The following is a 17876-nucleotide window of genomic DNA, read 5'->3' as shown; positions in this document are numbered from 1 at the left end:
TTGATAACTCGTCTAGTATGTTTGTTGTTGTTTATTTATTTGTAGACACACAAACAAACATTGTAAGTAGAAAACGAGAAGAGCAAACAAAAGAACAAAACATTCTTGTTTAAATAACAATACAACAACAAATTAGCGGTTAGATTTGAGACAAAAATCTAAAGGGGAGACCGGGGAGGTTGAGTTTGCTGAAGGAGTGTGATGATACATGATCTAGTTTACAAAATTATTCCATTTTCTTTTGGCACTTCGTATTTGTTTGTTTACGTGTGTGTGTACACTTTAAAAGAGAAACGTCACAAAAAAAGGATGTTTGGTTTGAATATTTTTTTAATTATGTCGTTATTTTATGGATTCTAATGAAAACAAAATAAGAAAATGAAAAGAAAACTTTATTTTATTATTTATAAAACCATACAAGTGTTTTATACTAATGATATGAGTATTTCTACTTATATGATCAACATACAATATAATCATTTCTTGTTTTTTTATTTGAAAAAAAAACTTCGTTGACAAACTTGTATGTTTGTCATATTCTTACAGTTTTATAACCATCAAATAACATACCAGGACTACTGATTAAAAAACAATAAATTAATTCGTTGGAAAATGTAATAAGATAAAATGAACTGAAGTTGAAGTAGTAGGAGAATGTTTCCTAAAATTTGGATAGACATATTACAGCGCTAAGCACACTAGGGTTCTAGATTAGTAGGCAGCTTACTAAAAATCTTAAATTTCATATATTATATATTTATCATATTTTGTTGCCTTCTGATCCTTGAAATTTTTCGATTCCTTTATACGCATTCTTAATTTATTGACATACTCATGCCCAGTTTTACGTTATCCAGGGGACTCCTTGACTAGATCAACTACATGCTAAGCAACAAATGGATAAGCTGCGGAATGTGTGATGTTACATTTTAGGAAAAGGGTAGTCCATGGTTGAATACAGGGTGGCATTTTTTACCCTTTACTTTAGGTAACCACTAATCAAACATGGACTTATTTGTGTCTACTATGCGAACGACATCGTAATACTTCTGAAGGAAAAGAATCCAAAAAAACTAGCATAGAAGGGTTAACATTGACACCTCAATGTTAATCCTCCGAAAACAAAATTCTGACTGTTCACAAAAGTTTCTCGGCAAGAAGATACCAATGACCGATAGCGTTACGTAGTTAGGTGTAACCTTTGAGCAGAAATTTAAATGGAGACATCGAATAGGGGTTAGGATCAACATGGCATATCGGTACTGGTCGCTATGTAGAAGAACAATAGAAATGATATGGAGTAAGATCGAACAACTACAGGGAGTTCAGCGTTCATGCTGCTTAAGTATAAGTTAAAACGTATTTAAGATATGAGGCTAAACTTACAACCGAACTGCTTACAACTTTCGACGAGCTCACCAAAAGCTGTTATATAACACGTCATCAATTTGTACTGGTCACATAGAAAGTCTATAAACAATCATCGGACGTCCCATGGTTATTCGGAATATTACAGCAAATATTCGTAGGAATCCTCTAAAGAGATAAAGCGGATCCTTGGATTCTATATTAAAAACCCTGATAACCCTTATCACAACAGACAAAAGTCATGGCAATAATGAAATGTGTAAATAGGATTGAAAGAAGTATGGCGCCCACGGGACTTATCATATGTATATATACCAACACCGAGAAGGCAATTATTGTGATATTAGATGATAAAGTTAAGTCTAAGACCATTTTGAATTGTAAGACAGCGAATAATATGTCTTTAAGGTAATTTAAAATATGAGTGAGTGAAACCCATTAGGACTATAGGTCTAATGAAACGGTGGGTTCCTATTGGCCGACCCAAACGAGGACAAGTTAGGTTAGGTTGATAGGAGGATGTATACTACATCAAATCCGAAAATATACACATAGGCCACTATCGGGCCTGTTGTGCCTCCTTTTCATAAAAAAGAAACTAAAAGAATTATTTTTCAGTGTTCAGAAACTCAGTTCCCTGAACGTAATTCCTAAGAATCTTCCATGTTAGTCAGGAATGTCATTTCCTGAATAAAACCACTTCCAAGATACTTGGATCTAACTTCGCCGAATGCCTGGCAGTGGCAAAGAAAGTGCTCCAGAGTTTCTCTGTCCTCTCCACATGCTCTACATTCGACTTAAAACGCACGTCCAATTTTGCATAGATGTGCTCGTAATCCTGTGTGTTCACTTAGAATATATAACATCATAATAACTTCAGACTTGCTCATTTTGAGGAGATTTTTCATCTTACTCTCATCTGGGTCACCCCATGGGATCTTCGTGGTTCTATCCACTGTTTCATTATTCCAAGAGGCCTTTTGGGATTCTCTCATCCATAGTTTTAGTTCAGCTTTTATTGCGTCGAATGGTTTTTCGTTTGTCAGGTTAACTGTCTCGAGCTCCCTTCCCTTTAAAGCTATAACATTCGACCTTCCGTCACCGACTATTCACGAGTGGGCTGGTACCCATATGTTGTGAATCTTACCTCTGGAAGAGTATTCAGTTAAACGAGAACAAGTCTGATGTTAGTCTGATTCTATAACATTCGACCTTCCGTCACCGACTACTCCCGAGTGGGCTGGTACCCATATGTTGTGAATCTTACCTCTGGAAGAGTATTCAGTTAAACGAGAACAAGTCTGATGTTAGTATTTTGAGTGGACACACAGAATTATGGGTACAGCTATACAAAATTATAAGTGCGGATAGAGAAGACAGTGAAACTTTAAATTACATTTTTGCCATTGTCAGGAAATGGTAGAAAATAAGATCCAAATATCTTGGCAGCAATATTATTCCTGATTTAACATCTCCTAACAAACACTGATTGGACATTTCATAGAAATTGCGTTGATGAAAATTAGTTTCTGAGCATCGGATGAGACGTTCAGTGAATACTTTGTAGGGCCGGATTGTGGCCTTTGAATATGCCTTCGGATTTTATGTAGATATACTTATCCTAACCTTAAGCATATTTCATATATTTTATGTTCGCTGCATATTTTAACGTTTAAGACACTTCTTTAGGACATATTTTTGGTATCCTGTTAATGATGAGATCAGATTATAAATGTCCAAGCTGAATCCTTTCACCAAAAATCTTGCAAACTGAGAAACTAAAAGAGCTGAAATTTTAAATGAGAATCTTTGATATTCATGTGAACATTTGGTTGAAAAAATGGAAGACTATTAACCGACTTTTTTTGTAATTTTATAGCTTTTAGAGTAGCAAAGATCCCCGGGTATTATATAAAAAATTCAATTTAATAAAAGTAAATAATACAAACTACTTTTATTTTTAAACAAATCACTCAATGCAATATAATAATAAAAATTCAATTACATGCCAATTTTCTCGATAATCATTTGATAATGAAATCGTTGTTTTTGTTTCCCAGTTTTTCTTTATTTGCCACAAACAGATGAGGTCAAATTTAAAGCTCATCTGCATTTTATAGAGATTTATTTGAACATGAGTTGGAAATACGAGTATAAAAGATATTGTAATCGATTTTGTTTTTTACAATTTTATTACATGTTACAGCTTTTTTTTTGTGTTAACTAAAGTATTGAATAAAACTTTTTGTGGGGCAAAAAAAATAATTTAATGCTATGGATTATATTTTACATAAGATATCAAATCCTTATTTGGGATTTGTTCAATGATATAAAACTGATTTTAAAAATTATACGCTTAATAATTCTATTACACCACACCCTCTTTTACAAAATATGTACATGAACTGTAAAGTCAACACTCAAGTTGTCGTTAAAATTAATTAAGCATCAAATGACCAATATTATTGTAAATCATAATACAAATGGTGTGTATTTTCGAAAATGAACAAGGATAATAAAGGATAGTTAAAATAGCAGTTGCTCACACTTAAAAACCGAGACAAATACATGAAGACTTTAATAGTTATTATTGTTTTCTTTTAACAGTGGGACAAAATGTGTTTTGAATATCTGACTGGATATAGTGTATCAAGTATGTAGTTCTTGCGATGACCAAATTATGGTGGAAATGATGTCACAGGCCGACAGACAATCGATCTCAATCGACTCCGAAACACCTTTTGTCGATTTAATGATATTCACTAGTTTGTCTTTTCGCCATGATCCCAAGAAAAACTTATATTAAAAAGTAATGAGTTAAAATCCAAAAAAAAAACTCTTTTCATTACCTCTTCATTAGCATTTTAACTCATTATTTTAACACGGTGATGGCAAGTACTTCTACACTCGCTTACAAATAGGGAGTTAAAGAAGTATATTTTGATTACAAAGAAGTTGTTGAGTAAGTTGTTTTGTTTTTAATACAAATGGTTTTCAGATACAAAGTTAATATTGTTTTCTTTTTTATAAAACACAATTAAATAAAATGTGCAAAAATATGACAAAGACGAAAATAAAGTAATTCTATTTCAGATTAAAAACAAGTAAGAAGTTATAGTCGGGCGAGGCCGACCATATAATACCCTACACCCATATACGAATAAATGTGATTTAGTTTTCATAAAGCATTTAAGTTGAATTGTACCTTGCCTCAGATATACTAAAGCCATTTAATGTTTAATAAAACTGTGGATATTTAAGTAAAATTTTGATGGGGGCTTTTTAGAGGGGCTAGGGTCAATTGAGGTCCTATAATTATAAAGATTATCAGGTTTATCAAGACTAGTACAGAACTTGGTTTTGCAGCTTTTTGTCAAGATACGAGTATATTAAACATTATTATGAACTTAAAAGCCCTATTTGGCAGGTTCAGTTCTATGGGGCCTAGGTGAAATAATGGACCGATGTTAACTATTTTCAATATGCTTCGTCTACAGTTCCATAAAAGATCATGTGCATTTCATTGAATTATCTCCAAAATTGCGACCTGTAGTTTGATTACAAGGTTTACAAGCTCTATTCGGTTGTTTAGTTGTATTGGGGCTAGGTGAAAAAATGGACCGATGTTAATCATTTTCAATAGGTTTTGTCTACGGTATAATAAAAGGTCATGTGCAAAATTTCATTGAATTACCTCCAAAGTTGCGACCTGGAGTTTGATTACAATGTTTACAAGCCCTATTCGGGGATACAATTGTATGGGAGCTAGGTGAAATAACGGACCGATCTTAACCATTTTCAATAGGGTTTATCCCTGGGACAATACAAAGTTTACATGGACGGACAGACGGACGGACATAGCTAAATCAACTCAGAAAATGATTCTGAGCCGATTGGTATACGTTAAGGTGGGTATAGGACCAATATTATTAAACGTTACAAACATCAGCACAAACCCAATATACCCTCCCCACTAAAGTGGTGTAGGGTATAAAAAGTCATTACTCGAGTAGTTCAAAGTTATACAGACCGCAAGTAAATAGTCATTGAAAAGTAAGTGGTTATGGAAGCACATCCCATTATCAAGTTTTTGCTGGGATATTTCCGTCTCTAATATTTTCGATCTGAAAATTCAGAGTCAGATATAAAACACTTTCGCCATTCCTTCTGTACATTAATTCTCATGCATATTCATGCTTTTTTTCATATAATGAAAATCTACACTTTTTATCAGATAAATCACTACCCTCAATTGCAGAACGAATCAACAGTGTGTCTGTGTGGTTGTATGTTTGTTGGTCATTGTCATCACATAATAAAGAAAGATTCTTAATTCCCAGCACAGGATTCGAGTTCACACCAAAGATGATAATAGTAACATTAACTAACTACCACCAGGCTAAATGACTAAAACCCTGTTGACAATTGACGCCAAAAGGACGACAATGAATTCTAAATGCTCATTATAAGTTAAGGCGTGTGTACAGGATACACAGAAGCCACGAACAACAAGCGGCAACGTAATAATGATTAAAATTTTTTACATAACATTTAACCAGTTTAACATTAATTTGATATTTAAATCGAAAATAACAACTAAATCAGAAAAGAGGGTTAAATGGAAATGTCATGAGAGAAGGGAGAATTACATTTTTTGTAGTACCATGACATTCTAAATAATAATTACGGAAAGAACATTTTTTTACTGGAAAAAGCACTCATTAGTTTAGGAAAAACAAAGAACTCAATTTGAATGTGCATCAAAAGAACAGAAAAATGTTCCTAGAATTTTTAGATGCATTCATACAGAACTCTCAAAGAAATTATTCCATACACATAGACATTTTAAAAATCAATCTGGGATTATTATAGATAATTTTATTTTAATAATTATGTTTGGAAAGCCTTGATAAGTACCTGTTAAACTTTATGAGGGTTTGAACAATTTATGGCCTCTCTTTTCATATGGTTCATAATTCAGGACATCGACGATATGGTGTACGTATCATATCCGCTCCTTAGGTAGGAGATGTAGAAGAGATGCGATCTATATTAATAGCTACTAGTAATAGAAAGATATCAATTTCCACCATTGGTCCTTAATATTTTCCTAGTTTGAGATCCAAAATAACATTACCCTTATTGCAGACATTGAGTTGTATATTGAATTTGTAGTATCGAAGGATTTTGCATGTTCTGATGTATTCTGAAACTGTTGCATTTCCGAAGCTCTTAGACTGTAAAGATTATGAACAACTTTTACTTTGTTTCCTTAGTTAATGTTTGAAAAAATTGAAGTGCATACCGTTTGAGTCGATATATCGAACTACGTCTCACAATTTACTCTCCCCCGTACATAAGATCAAGTGAACTAACAATATTTTCCTTTATATTCATTGCCTTTTATTCAGAAATGCAGCCACACTCCCACTGCGATGCTGCTACTGCCGAAAAGAAGAAAGAATCCGAAGAAAAGGAAGACGACGCATTTAGCATTCAAAAATACATTTTATCAAACCTTTTTCTGTAATTTTTATTGAAATTCGACAATTATGAAAAAAAAAAAATGAACGGTTTCAGAGGTAACAGTCTCATGAAACATTCTGTGTGAATATAAGTAGACTGGCAGATCATTAAAGATTAGATCGATGAATTCTCTGAAACGATAACGATTCACGATCGGAAAAATAGCAGTATAAACCTACTTCTACGTTGTATTTGCGACGGACCAAACTACGATCCACAACTTACTAACTCCTTTAAGTGATCTAAGGGAAGTGCGGCTTTTGCGATGACCATTTCATAAAATCTCTCTGCTATGAATTCTCTGGCGTCATTACAGTTCAAAATGATTTAAATAAACCTTGTCTCGGTTCTGTTATTCTTCTCCTTTGAGTTTGAAAAATATTGAACTACGACTGACAAATTGCTCTATAACTTCTATACTTAAGATAGGAGTCATAGAATCTCTCCTCTGTATTATGAATTCTTCTGTGTTATGAATTCTTTCTTCTATACTTAAGATAGGAGCCATAGAATCTCTCCTCTGTGTTTTGAATTCTCTGGCGTCATTTCAGTTCAAAATTATTTGTTTAAACCTGGGTTCGGTTATGTTATCCTTCTTCTTTGGGTTTGCAAAATATTAAACTGCGACTGACAAATTGCTCTATAACTTCTATACTTAAGATCTAGTTCTTTAAGTGATCTAACCATTTTATCGTTAGCGAATAGCTGATATTCATTCATCTGGAAGGTACTAGAGGGTACTGGGCGATCACTTTCGATAAATCTTCTAACGCTATTAAATTTTGCTGTTTTGAATTTTGTCGTCTCGCGTTCTATGAACTGGTCCACATTGGGAAACTTTAGTTGAGAAACTTTTTCTTAATACTCTTTTCAAGTTTACTTAGAACTGGTTCACACTGGGAAACTTTTGTTGAGAAACTTTTTATTTCCCTTTCTCTTACACACAAAAATCAAAAGTTTCCCAAAAAAAGTTTCCTAGTGTGAAACTACGTATTAATTGCATTGATTTATGTTGTACGAATAAGAAGAATAACAAAACAAGTTTCTTTCTGTCTCACGCAAATCAAAAGTTTCCCGAAAAAAGTTTCCTAGTGTGGACCGGCACTAAGACGATAAAATTGTCTCTGACTCTGTCGATTATAAAGAAACTGCTGTCATTCTGTTTAGTTGATCACATAATATTTTCCATGTTTTTAAGGCATCAAGCGTAATACATAGACCGTGTTATTTTCTTTGGAAATGGATAAATTAAGCATGATTTGGTTAGTGAACCCTTGGTTCGATCCCCATTCGCTGGCAGTCAACACCCCATAACATGATTTGTTATTGACGCATCTTTAAGAGAGTCCTGACCATGAAACCCTATTCATGTAGGAAATTGAAATTATATTATGCTTTAATTATAATAATTTTATATGTTTAATGATCTTCTACGGAAGATAATTGGGCGACTAATCACTAAAATAATTCTAAATAGTTCAAATTAATGTTTATAATCTGATTTATTTGATAAAACAATAACAAAATATATACCAATCATAAAAAGGTCAACCAGGTGTTTGAAATATGATTGTTTAACAATTTAGTTTGTAGTTAAATTTCGCACAGTTGGAAGATCAAAAACTGTTTTCTGTTGTTGATAAGAAGTGGGGCTCATAAATGACTCATTTAGAAGAGTCGCGGGTAGGGTACCATTTTCTCCCGACGAATGTTTCATTTATGATCAGAAAATGAGCGCATATACGATCATTTTAATCGTGCATTAAAGTCATAAATGGCTCGAATGTGATCAAAAATTTCAAAAAATACTAGCTGGGATTCTATAGTAACCAGTCAGCGTAATTTTCCCTGAAAGACAGGCTAAGAGCAAGATATTCTACAAGTAGTATAATTCCGATTTTCGGTCACCCATTTCTTTAGTATTAGTTTACGAAACAGTTTAGTTCGAACAGAAATCATTTGACTTATCAATAAAGACGTGGAACGTTTCTTACAGCCTCATCAATGTCAAACTTTTAGGAAATGGCAATCTAATTAGGATCATCGGAGGAAAATATGAGTTCATCTTTCAGTTTAGTGTTATTTTATTGTTAGTTTGATTCCAAAAGTCTTATAATAAGGTGCAGGTATGTATATGTATATAAGCCGTCTGCAGTCTCGACTTTGGTCCACTTACTTTTTGTTGCATGGCGTCATGGCCTATACAATTGTGAGAAATTTAAATAAAACAGGCCATCTGCATAATTCCAATACATGGAATCTGCTATCTATGCTAAAAAATATATTCCAAATATTTAACTCCTTAAAATCACTGACTGCATTCCAAATATTTTTGAATTTCTCCCCTGAGCATGACAATCTTGATGCATTTGTAACAATTCAAAAAATTTATTTACTTGAGACAAACAATAAATGTGAATGCATTTGGACATACAAATGCATCACGCATTCAATTGCAGCACAATGATGCAACAATTGCATTCTTAAAATTTATGTTACAACAAGTATCAACAACAATAAATTGCCCTTAAATGAATGGTATTTTTCTAAAAGAATATAACAACAAAACAAAAATCCTACAAATAATCACAACATAACACATGTATGAATGTGGGAACACAAACAACGACTAGAAGTGATTTAGGAAATGTCACGTACCACTTGTTACAACATTCACCACATTGCTCATACGTACATACTACATGTGTATGTATGCTCATATTTTTTACGGGAGTACAAAAGTGGAAGAAGATTAAAGATGTTGTTGCCATAAGGAAAACCGCTAATTGAAGGATGCTATTGTTGTTGTTGTTGCAGCTCGTACGTAGGTATGTATTTGTTGACATGTTTGTAAACAAATACAATTTAGTTTTTGCCACAAATGTATTCACTAGTTGCACTCAATATACAAAATTCATGAATGTTATGAAATAGAAGTAGAATTTTATAAATTTAAGAACGAAAACTTTCAGGTTTTAGAAGTTTTTTTTGTTAATTTTACAAAAAGTATTTTATTACAAAAATGTTATTTTATTTTAATCAAACTCAAGTGATTGGCAAATTTACGCATTTCAATTGATTTGAGAATTTAACAATGTTGGAAAAAAAGGTTACAATTTCAACATAAAAAAGCGTTGGAGTTATCGAAATTGCAAACATTTTTTTTCGTATTTAAGCAGGCACTTTTAATTTAATTGAAATTGGCTTAAAACTCCCGCATTTTCACACTCATTTCATGTACATATTTATTTTTATTCGCTTTAAATGGATTCGTTTTCCATATTTGTTTTTAACTTATTTTGGGTTTTATGGTCTAAAAGTCATCAACATCGGAATTGTACATATACATATGTTCACGTGTATTTGCATATACCCAGCAGTTCGAGGCGGATGTCTCAAAATAGTAATTTTACATTTCATTGACTCTAGTCTGGTATCAAAACAAAAAAATTTAAAGAGTATTGCTACTGATTAGTTGGAGTCTCTTAAATGACTACTCACATCCTCTCTGGATCACACTAAACTGATAAAGTTCTCTCTGTATTATTAAGAAAACTTACCAAATGAATTAAAGCCCAGCAACTAATAAGATATTTGGGAGAAAATACTATAAACTTAATAGCAATAGATTGTCGTCTCACTCCTCACTGGTGGATATTTTAACCCTCTTTGGTATACATACAATTTTATTGTACTTGTTTGTATTGAATTTTATTGATATTTTGATTGCCCTTAAAGTCGGCTAACAAAAGGGGTTGAACATGGAAAATATACCACATAAATGTGCGTGAATGTCTATGGCGATAATGTGTGTTAAGTAGATAAACATGAAAAATCGAAAAACTTGTTGATTAGATAAGCAACATGCTAAAATTATAATAAATGAATAGAAAAGAATATCAATATTATAGTATTCATACCATCAAAACGTTCGAAAGTATTCGATAACTTGGAATTTTACAAGATAATCAAACTGGTATAGAATACCTTCTAGAGACGACAGAATCATTAGCTTGATCCAGTAATATGATTATGAGTAAGTGGTTCAATCAAGAGAAACTACAGGTCAGTATATTACTTAGGGCGGGTTTCTTACTCCTAAGTTAAATTAGGCTTAACTTGCTGTTAGCTTAAACTTGGAACAAATTTCGGCGGACTTTAACCAATGATTGTGTTTTTCAGTTTTAGATTTAAACTCAGTTAACTTTGTTAGTAATGCCAAGTTTTCACTCAAAAACATAAACAATGAACAGTTGTTTTTTGCAAACTATACTTTTGTAAAATTAAAAATTTTGGTAAAATGTTAAATAAACATTTAAAACCATAACAAATAAAACAAAACAAATCAGAAAATTGCAATTTATTTAAAATATTAAGTTTTTGTTCTTCCGAAATTATTGTTTTATTGTTTTTGTTAACTGTGTTTTCTCACTTATAACTTGAGTTTAATTGGCCAACAATTACACTCAGTTAAACTAAGATAATAAGTAACTTTACTGATAACTGAAAAACATGAAACATATATTAAACCAGGTTTAACCAAAGAATGAAGATTATCTTTATCAGAAAAACTCGCCCTTAGTAGAGGATACCAATACACTTTATTATTATGTCTGATGATCTTTTGCTAGGACTCGAACATTAAGATCATTTGAAAAGATCAAGACACTCTATCAGTTGTAATTCTAGTTTGAGTTGGGAAACAATTCTTACGTCATCGTTTTTATCTCTAAAGGAGGGTTAGCTCAGGCTTGTGATTGTTGCCGAGCTTACAGCAGAGTTATTACTTACCCCCGCCCGAGTGTTTTAATGTTTAAATAAAACGAAATACTTTAAAGAAATAACATTTATTAGCGGATCTCAGCATAAATAAGTCTCTTGGACCTGATGGCATATCGGCACTGGTTTTGAAAAAGTGCTCTTCGACGCTTACTCGTACATTAGCTAATCTTTTATTAAGAAAACTTCCTACATGCTGGAAGATTTCCAGTATGGCTTTCGTAGAGGTCGCTCTACGGGGGAAGTTCTGGCCTTCCTTTCGGAGAAATTGTGTCATTCCATTCACCATATTGGCAAAAGTAAAGTGGTGGCTCTAGGTATTTCCAAGGCTTTTGATAGAGTATGGCATGGTGTACTTCACAGTGATCGCACTATAAGAGTTGTTTTAGATGGCATATCATCAAACGAGTTCAAGATTAATTCTGGGGTACAGCAAGGCTCCGTTCTTTCTAATACCCTATTTGTTATCTTCATAAATGACCTTCTATGTCAAACTTCCAACTCTATCTATTGCCCTCTATAGATTTGGGCAATGGACGCAGTGAATGAATCACTAAATCACGACTTGATAAAAATCTCTGAATGGGGTCGTGTAAACAGAGTCCAATTTAACGCCCGCTAGATTCAACGTTGTTTTTTAACACATAAACGTATGGCAGATAATGTTAGACCATCTATATTTATGGGTGGTGAAAATATTAGGGAGTCAGAAACTCTTGATGTTCTGAGCATAAAAATACAGTGCGATGTCCGATGGACTAAACACACAAGTGTCTGGGTTTTTTGAAACGATGTAAAACATATTTTCACCCTTATATCCGACAGAAAAAAGAATACAATTTCGATGTTTGGGCCGGAGCTTCGAAGTCTATTTTGGAGCTACTCGATCACATAAAAGAGAGGGCGAAGGTATTTAACGGTGACAGTAGGGTATTCAACTCTATTGATTCACTAGAGCACCGTCACAATGTGGGGTGTATTTCACTGTTTATCGATACTATAATGTAATATGTTCCTCTGAAATTAGGGAACTCGTTCCCGACACCCGTATATTTTTACGTAGCACACGACCGTCTTCAAGAACACACCCATTTGTGGTCGAAAAGAATCATTTTCTTTAATTGAAGTTGTATTTTTTGTAATGACATTTTTAGAATTAAACCAATTTTAGTTGTATTCTATAATACTACAATTTCTCTTCCTAATAACTTACAAAAAAAGAACATACAAATTACTTCCTGAGAATGAAGATCTAGTGAATTTGGAATCAAATAAAAAGGACATTCCTCCTATGACAAGTCTGTTCAGGCCTTTTCAGTACTTCCATAGAGCAAATTGTACTTCTTTTTCGCTTTAATAAATTCAGTATCTACCATGCATTTCGATCGGAATAATATCCACTTTTGATCAATATAGTGAAGTAATATAATCATTGTCATACAATGAAGTAAAATGTTTGTTTATCCCAACATAACCTTCTTATAAATCCTGTAAGTAATTGCCCACATATTCTAAAAACAAATTTAAATCATTCCTTGCATTTATAGAACCAATTACTAGTGGTAGTACATCTGTCAGATTGCATGTTTTTTATACCGTCCGTCTGTCTGTGTGTCCATGTAAACCTTGTGCGCACGCTGCAAGTCGCAATTTTCAAGATAATTTGATGAAATTTGGCACATACTCTTCTTTTGGTTCAGGGACGAACGCTATTGAAAATGATTGAAATCGGTCCATTATTTCTCCTAGCCCCCATACAACCGTACCCCCCGAATCGGGCCTTTAGGCTCACAATTACGTTAAAAGTTTATAATGTCAACAAAAATCAACAAACATTAGTTTTATAGAACAATAAATGACAATACAAATTTTTATAGAGATCGGGCCTCATTTGACCCTAGCCCCCATACAAACTTCCCTTCAGAAAATGACTTGAAGGTCAAAATTAACTTATAATTACTAATAAAACGTAGACGTAAATTCATTTACTAAAATTTACAAGGATAGGCCCATATTTACCTCTTCTCCCCTATGAGCCCCCTTTTAGAAAATCTCTTTTTTGTCAACAATAAATAAAAAAAATTTCACAATAAAACAAATTAAATGCTTTATATAAAAAAATCCACAATTTTAACATACTGACTGGTGTAGGGTATCATATGGTCGGCAATGTCCGACTATAAATTCATACTTTTTTTCATTTGATTTGCATCATATTCTTTGTAAACAAAAAGAATATGTCACTACCCTAGGTAGTTTGTATGTGTATTTGTACTTATGTTTATAATGTAATGTGTTTGTATATATAATTACAAATTTCTTCTTTATGTTGTAATTAAATTTTATCATTATCCAATTGTATATGGTGATGTGATAGAGAGCTTCTGTCCATATACAGGACATGGTACTTTTTCTTATTATGATACACTATAACAAAATAAATAAGTATTATAAACATTGTGATGCATTAGAAATTATTTGAAATATAATTAAAATACTTAGTACCCTTCAAAATTTTCAATTGCAGTGCAGACAATTAATATAGAAAGAGCAAAGTATTGTTTTTAGTATATCAGCTGTTGTTTAAGCAAGCATCAACTTTGAAATTGATGATCTGATTGGCGTTTTGCTGCGATTCTGAAGCTGGTGGTCCACACCACGCGTTCTACGCTTTCTCGCATCTGTCAAAAAAGTAAAATCAATGTATTTGTACGCTGAAAGTTACAAGAACATAATCGTAGAATGCCTTAACGAGTAGAATGCTTAAAGTAGATCTACTTTCATAAGCCTCACGAACATGTCAGCTGATTTTGGCATTTCTTTATATTATGAGTATTTATCAATTTGAATAAAATAAAATGAGTTTAATGATGAAAAAAGCTGTAGAAAAACGCAAAGTTTATTAAAAAAAACTTTAAGCTTTAAAAGCGAAGCATATAGGTATGAAAAGCGCCTATTGCTTTGACGCGTAGTGTGAACCTCCAGCTTTACACTTGTCGATGATGCTTTGAAACAATATACATTGTCAATGTTCTGCTTTTTAGACAAATCAACTGACGTTTTGGGAGTCAACCAAACTACTGATATCAAAAAAGTTTTCGAACCAGCAACTTCATGATCCTTAGACAGACGCTTAGACATTTAGCTAAGGGCGAGTTTTTCTGATAAAGATAATCTTCATTCTTTGGTAAAACCTGGTTTAATATATGTTTTGTGTTTTTCAGTTATCAGTTACATATTATCTTAGTTTAACTGAGTGTAATTGGCCAATTAAACTCAAGTTATAAGTGAGAAAACACAATTAACAAAAACAATAAAACAATGATTTCGGAAGAACAAAAACTTAATATTTTAAGTAAATTGCAATTTTCTGATTTGTTTTTTTATTTATTATTGTTTTAAATGTTTATTTAACATTTTTCTAAAATTTTCCATTTTACAAAAGTATTGTTTTCAAAAAAACAGCTGTTAATTGTTTATGTTTTTGAGTGAAAATTTGGCAATACTAACAAAGTTAACTGAACTTAAATCTAAAACTGAAAAACACAATCATCGGTTTAAGTCCGCCTAAATTTTTTCCGAGTTTAATCTAACAGCAAGTTAAGCCTAGTTTTACTGAGGACTAAGAAACCCGCCCTAAAACTGTCATAACTAAATAATGTATGAAATAACTAAATTACATACATTTTTATACCCTACACCACTTTAGTGGGAAAGGTGTAAGTAGAAAATTACAAACATGCTCAACAAACTACAAATATTCAGTTAAAACTGTAGCTCAATTTGGTTGTGATGATGGGTATGAAAAACAAAGTGGGTTCTCCTCTCTAACTGTATAATTAAATTCAATATAATGGCATGTTTATGGACAACAAGTTTGCCACTATTTTTGTAGTTGTTATTGCCGGTTGCTTATACAGTTTATTATTGTTGTTGTGATGTAATAAAATAAAACAAATGTCCTTGCCATTGTTCTTAAATAGACTCTCTATTATTTTATGATGTTGTTAACGATGACAATAATGAACAACAACACCCGCAAGTTGATGATTATGACAAACGAACAAAAAAAAATTATTAAGTAAAACAAAATTATATGAATGGAATGCATGTAGAGGATTATGAAAATTATCTTAAATAAAATAAAAACACCATCTAATAAAATTAGAAAAGAAAAAAAACAACAAAAAGTTATTTGAAAAGACTATTAAAAATAAACAAAATAATAAATTCCATATAGAAAAAATCTTAAATACACATAAAGTTATTATTAGTATTTGGTAAATATTATTTTGTTATTGTATTTGTAGGCATTGCAATTTTTGTTGAGAGGTTGTGTTTGCTGCAGCAGCAGCGGCAGTTTCGGTTGATACTGCTAATAAGAGCTTAAGCACAATAGAAAATCAAATTGAATTTTTATTTAATCTTAAAATTTAACTTTATTTTGCTTTCTCTTAACCACATGCACACACACACACATACTCGCTCTACTACCTCAGCTTTGTTTGATGGTGTTAATGACAATGATGTTGTCGGTAAGCATTCCCTGCTGTACTGAAATCATAAGTTTGAAACTTTGCTAAAAATGAAATCCTTAATAGTGATGAATAAATTTATTATCGCCCGATCGTTCCAATAAGTGTTCGTGAGGAACGCTACCAAGATATTTGGATCTAATTTCGAAGAAAGTCTGGCAATGACAAAGAAACTGTACATTTATTTGAATCTGCAAACCCAATATTATACAACCTTAAACTTACAACCGTAACATTTGGTCTTTGGGGTTTAAATTTAACAAGATTTTTATAACAGTGTTTGTAAGACAAAGTCCTGTGTACGTATGTGTGTCTTACACACACATACACACTCTTATACTCGTAAAACACAGAGTCCCAAACGTAATTTTTACGAACTCATTGAACTGCGTGAGTGTGAAAAAATAACAATTTAGATAAACATTGCGTCGCCATAGGTCGCGCCACAGTTAACCCAGAGTGTGTCGTCTATGGAACTTTAACAAACACATGCAAACAAATTTAAACATACACAAACATACAAACATTAAAAAAAAGGCATCTCAATGAAAATTCTAACAAAAGCAACAAATATTTAATAAAATTTAACAATGATATTATTTGCTCATATACAATCATACTATAATGTACAGTAGTTTAAAAGGACATTGATTTCATAGCTAATTGCAAAAATAATAAAACTAATGTCAGACTTGTGGCATGTCTAGTTCTTAAGGTGGATTATATTACCAGCTCGTATTTGACACAAGTGAATATCTAAGCTGATTCATTTGGAGTAGAAATAAATCTCGTTTTGATACCCAAACGGATAGAAATTGACATCAATGTTACTGTGGTAAACAAACCTGTGGCGCGAATGAAGGATTTTATATTTTGAACATCGTCGCAGAGATTCCCCAATTTATGAAAATAAGTGTGGCCATTCTAAAGGTGAACAAATCAATAATGTTTCTTGATCTACTGATCCTTATTTTTTTAACTTCTGCAGAAGTCATTATACGCACATGTAGAGTGGCCAAGTAATCCTTGCTGCGGACGTTGTTGAGTAGAGTGGTCATTCTAAAGGTAATGAAAGCAAAAGTGTTTCTTGATCTACTAATCCTGTCTCCCCCACGTTCCCCCGGACATGTTTCCATTATGAGTTTCGCATAATGGTGTATTGCAATTCCGAGGTAAAAAAGTGTCACCAATACCTCTAGTCTGCCGGGACTATAAACTGGTATTTACAATTCAATCTTTGGCTTGACATTGGATGAATTGAAAAGCGGTTTAACCAGAGCATCACATAATTTGGTACTAAGGGTGGACAGTTGCCCACAGGACTTTGTCTTGGCTGGTCAGTTGGTTGAGTTTCCTTCGGAATCCACGTAGCTGTAGTTTAAACCCAAATCGTTAAAAGACTGATAAACGGTGAAATATATTTTTTCTGTTATCGTTCCTAGTTGCTACGAGCAGTACTGTGGAATTTGAGCTGATAATGCAAAGATTAGGTATACGAGGTGGAGTTTTCTGGTGTTTTCTGATGTCTACTCTGATTCTGTAAAAAGAAAGATGGATTTGACGGACGGAGTGATGGTGTAACGATGTGTTAGCAAGAAAGGTCGGATGGAGGTGATGCAATGTCATCACTGCCATTTCTTTAATTTATCTGTGATTATCCTCCATGGT

The sequence above is a fragment of the Lucilia cuprina genome, chromosome 2, assembly GCF_022045245.1.
Source record: "Lucilia cuprina isolate Lc7/37 chromosome 2, ASM2204524v1, whole genome shotgun sequence".
In the NCBI taxonomy this organism is placed as follows: domain Eukaryota; kingdom Metazoa; phylum Arthropoda; class Insecta; order Diptera; family Calliphoridae; genus Lucilia; species Lucilia cuprina.
The sequence above is the reverse complement of the archived record's forward strand: the minus strand, read 5'-3'. Positions refer to the sequence as shown.